Below are 5,258 nucleotides of genomic sequence, written 5' to 3' on the forward strand. Positions count from 1 at the left end.
TACGGGAAGGGGAGCTATGCTCGTAGTGACCCGTCTTTGTATCTCGCAACATCTAGTTTGTTCTTAAATTTTTGTAAGGTGTTTGCTCACACTATTGTTTCGTCTAATTTGTTCCAAACATCCACCACTCTGTGTGTGTGTGTGTGTGTGTGTGTGTGTGTGTGTGTGTGTGTGTGTGTGTGTGTGTGTGTTTCTTCACTAAACACAATAGCCCAACAACAAACTTACATAATCCAACACCCTAGAGAAAGAGTTGAAAATCCCACCATGTTGATGGAACTTGTGTACAAATATATACGAGTATTTGTATACAAGTTATTCTCAACATTTTCTCGGTACTTTTTAACCTAGCGCAACCTACAAGTAGCTTAACCAAACCTAACAAACCTAAACTAAACCTAACCTAATACAGCCTAATAAAATTGAATTAGATAATCGTTCAAATATTTTCCTCTGCAGTGCACCAGTGTCCATTTTAAACTTTTGTCTCATGACTCGTTACAAAACCTGTTACTGAAAAAAAATCACGCGCTTAGACGACAACCATACCTCTTCTCTCTTTAGAAAAATAGAGAATTCTTATCACCGTGCCAATACAACCCCCTCATTTCCTACTATAAGTAACTACAACGTGTAGCAATGACCACGGGATCGTCTCAAGCGAACTGCGGGTTTTACCTGGGTCTCCGCGCCAAAAATGACGTCATGTCGCGTCGCCCTGGCAACTGTCCGCCATTCTCTGCCAAAAGAATTTATTCTACGCTCGCAGAGCCAAGATCCTGAAATTCTTGCACCTTTGAAAGTAGAACACTTTCTCAAACCAAGTCAAAAATTGTATATGTTATGTACAAGTCAATAACCCTGAAAAATTTCGCCCACATGCTGTGTCTAAACCCTGACGCAGCGAGTGAATCTATTTGAACGTGCACTGAAAAATATGAAAAAATAACGTTAAACATATCCTCCCACGGCTTACAGAAAAAAAATGTGCCTCATACCAATGGGGATTCGGGCTGCGGAAAACATACCTGGGAAGTTGTCAGGAACTTCCTTTTCTGAGAAGACTTGCGCAACAGCCTACGCAGGTACATCAACACTGAATACATTGCATGCAAAAATATACAAGAACTACATGAATGCATATTACTATTATATACGGGATTAGAGTTATGTTCATGAGGTCCTGTCTCTGTTTAGTGAGTTAGTGCATAAATACATAATACTGCAAGAGACCATAAGGCCTACACTATGCAGTTCCATTTCCATTACCACTTATCCCCATCGGTCACTACAAGGTTCCAAATTTTATTCCATTCGTTGACCAGTAAGCCAGTTCTTGCCTATTTCCTTCTTAAATCTAAATTTACCCAATTTCAATAAATTACTGCGAGTCCTGCCCTGTTGTCTTAATATGGTGACCTTGCCTGCATCCCCATTGTTAAAGCCCTTAATCCACTTGACCATCTCTGTTCGATCACCCGCATTCTGCGTCTTTCCAGAGTGTAAATTAAGGTGCCTAAGCCTGTAAGGTAAATTTCCGAGCCCATGTATCATTTTGGTCATTCTCCTCTGTACTGATTCTAGTGAAATGATGTCCATTCTGTAAGACGGTGACCAAAACTGTACGGCATAGTCAAGGATGGGTCTAATCCTACACAGAGTTTGATAACTACCTCTGCACTTATATTCATAACCATCCTAGCAATGAAACTTTATGTTCTGCTACTCTATCCCTGGTGTTTATGCACTGTTTCCTGGATTTAAGGTCAGGACTCACTAGTACTCCCATGTCTCTCCCACAGTCATTTTTTTTTTTTTTAATAAAAAATGTGTTATTTAGGCTATATCTACTTTTTGGGTTGTGTAAACCTACGTTAAACACACTGAACTCGAGATATTGAAGGCCATTTGCCATTTCACCATGTGAACATTTTATCAAGAGCTTCCTGCAGTATCCCGGCGTCCTCCACTGACCTAATTTGGCGTCCTATTTTAGTATCGTCCGCAAATTTACTAACATCACTAATAATCCTATTGCCCAAGTAGTTTATAAACATACATACATACATACACCAATGGATTTTTCACCCTTACAAGGGAGGTAGCCAAAAAACAAAAGCATAAAATCCACTCCCACTCATTCCATCCCCATACACTCCATTCCCATTCACCACCCTCACTCCCTCTTAACTTGGCTCCTCCTGGGTGACGGGTCATCCCTGCATCTCGTCCACTGCCCTGGGTCAGAAGCAGTGTCGTGAGACACAGCGCATCCACATTATATACATAATGAACAATAAAGGACTGAGCACTGGGCGGAACTCCACTTGTGACACTCCTCCATTTGGATTTTACACCGTTGATGGTGACCCGTTTTCTCTCACTGGTACAAGTTGTTCCTGCAACTGCAAGACAGACGTCGAAGATTTCGTGAACAAATATGGTTCTTAACATCTTAAACATCTTAAACAGTGGGCAAGCTTCAATACATTCAGGGAATCTATTATTTATAAGCTACATCAGCAAGCAACAAAAAATTGTATAAACACTAATACTGTGTGGACTGCACCAACACTTCAATTTCCAGTGGTATATTCGCGATTTGTTTCAACTATGATGTTGACACATCTAGGGCGAACCAGGCATGTAAATGGCAATCGGCCAGTCACCGTAGAAAAGGATTGGAGCCCTTACTAGGTATTTATCCAAGATTAACTTTGGAGCAAAACCAAAGAGTAAATGAAGTGAACAGCGTGAATGGGAGTCTTTTTCCAGAAAGGAGGGAGATTACCTCGCTCGGTCGGGAACCTAGTGTACAGCAGGCGGTTTCTGATCGTTATCCGGCGACTGTTGTAACCAAAGAAAAGTTGAGAATGGTTACGTGGGAATGTCCGAACATTACACCAAGCGGGGAAATATTATGGGGTATGGAGAGAAATGAACAGAATGAAAATAGATGTTATGGGGCTTAGTGAGGTTAGGTGGCCAGGAGTGGGAGAGGTGAAAAATGAGCATGGAGTATTTGTATATTCTGGAGGAGGAGCAGCAGAAAAAGGGGTAGGAATAATGAACAAAAAGGTTGCTAGTACTATGAAGGGATTCTGGGCAGTGTCAGACAAAGTGCTCTTAATACAGGTATATGCTCCCACAGCAGAAGCAGAGGAAAGGATAGATGATTTCTATGACAAGTTAGATCAAGCAATGGAACAATGTGGAAATCAAGAGGTTAAAATAGTTATGGGTGATGCAAATACAAAAGTAGGTTCAGGTGGAGAAGAAGAGGTTGTGGGGCCATTTGGGTTAGGAGAGAGAAATGACAGGGGAGAAAGATGGATAAGCTGGTGCATAGAACATCAACAAATAGTAATGAATACGTGGTTTAGGCAACATCCGCGAAGGCTATCGACATGGAAGGCACCAGGAGATACAAGAAATCATATAGACTATTTTACTATCAACAGAAGATTTAGAAATGTAGTGATAAAGGTAAAAATATACCCAGGAGCAGATTGTAATAGTGATCATGTGCCAGTTGTTGCAAATATTAGAATAAAATTGAAGAAATTAAGAAAGGAGATGGGGAAACCGAGAAGAGAAGTGTGTTGAGAAAGGACGAAGACTTGAAACAGAGGTATTTGGTTACAGTAGAAAATAAATATGAAGTGCTGCGAGAAGAAGGGGATGTAAATGATCCGGGGTTTCAGTGGCAAAGGTTATGTGAAGCAATAGAAGAGGGAAATAAAAAGGTACTTCCTAAAAATAGAAGGAGGAAAAACAAATGGATAACAGAGGAAATATTCGAACTAATGGACAAGAGAAGAGAAGCTAAAAATAGGGATAGAAATGAATATAGAGAACTCAATAGACAAATCAAAAAGAAGTGTATAGATGCCAAGGAGAGTTGGCTTGATGAACAATGTAGGGAAATTGAGGACCTTGAAAAAAGGGATTCTAAAATGATGTATGATAAGATTAGAGAAATTACCAAGAGAAAGAGGAGTAATGGTGAATGGTCCAATGCCGATAATGCCGATAATGTGCGCAGAAAATCCGATCCGTCCGATGCGTGCCGTCCGTACGATGCGGACCAATGTGCGCAGACTCCAAAAACAATCCGATGAGTACGATGCGGACAAGTGTGCGCCTACCTTAAGGTTTCAGTAAGCGCCCATCGGCTTGGCGGTACTGACGGGCCCAGTGTCCCGCTAATTTTACTGGTTAAACTTTTACCATTAAGCAAGTATGTACCCCTAAGGTCTCGGTAATTTTTTAACACTAAAACCATTTTTTCGGCACTTTTTTAATTTCTCAATATAATTAATGTTATTTCTGTGATCAGCATACGAAACTATATTATTTGTGAAAGTTTCATCGAAAAATTCCGCGTGTCGCCGAACGAAGACCCATATATATATATATATATATATATATATATATATATATATATATATATATGCTTAAGTGATGAAAATGCCAATATGCTTGTTTCTAAATATGTATATGAACTAATTTGTATGAAAAAATAATTGAGGAAATAAAAATATATATATATATATGCTGCCAATGAAATCTAATATATCCTTGAGTATTCACCTTGGTCTTTGGATCACGTGTTGGGCTCGTGATCGACATCTATTTCCCTCTCGGAAGAGAGCTCAGAGCTCGTATGACCGATCTATGGGTAATGGTGTGACCTTACACGCACCCCCCCCAACTCCCCGCCCAAGCGAGTTGGAGTAACGACTCGGAGCGCAGCGATACTGAAATTATTTCAGCCCTGAACAGGTGTGTGTGTGTATTCACTTGGTCTTTGGATCACGTGTTGGACTCGAGGTCGACAGCTATTTCCCTCCTGGAAGAGAGCTCAGAGCTCGTAGGTCCGATCTATGGGTAATGCTATGACCTTACACACACACACACACACACACACCCAACTCCCAGCCCACGAGAGTCAGAGTAACGACCCGAAGCGCAGCGGTACCGAAATAATTTTGGCCCTGGGCAGGATTCGAACCAAGAACTACGGGCCACTATAGTAGCAGTTCATCGCTCTACCAACTGTGTGTGTGTGTGTGTGTTTGCAATGACAATCAAAATAATATTTAAAATAGAACCAGAGATATAGCTTATTAAAGGACAAAAACATTGATTTTTCAGGAGAGACATTTAAACTGGGAGGCTGGATAGGCGGCGTACTTCTACCTCTTACTTTGGTAACGCACTGATTCAATAAAATTCAATATCATATGTGTTTACTG

Source organism: Oratosquilla oratoria, chromosome 33 (assembly GCF_046742065.1).
Source record: "Oratosquilla oratoria isolate Oo_2021 chromosome 33, ASM4674206v1, whole genome shotgun sequence".
NCBI lineage: Eukaryota > Metazoa > Arthropoda > Malacostraca > Stomatopoda > Squillidae > Oratosquilla > Oratosquilla oratoria.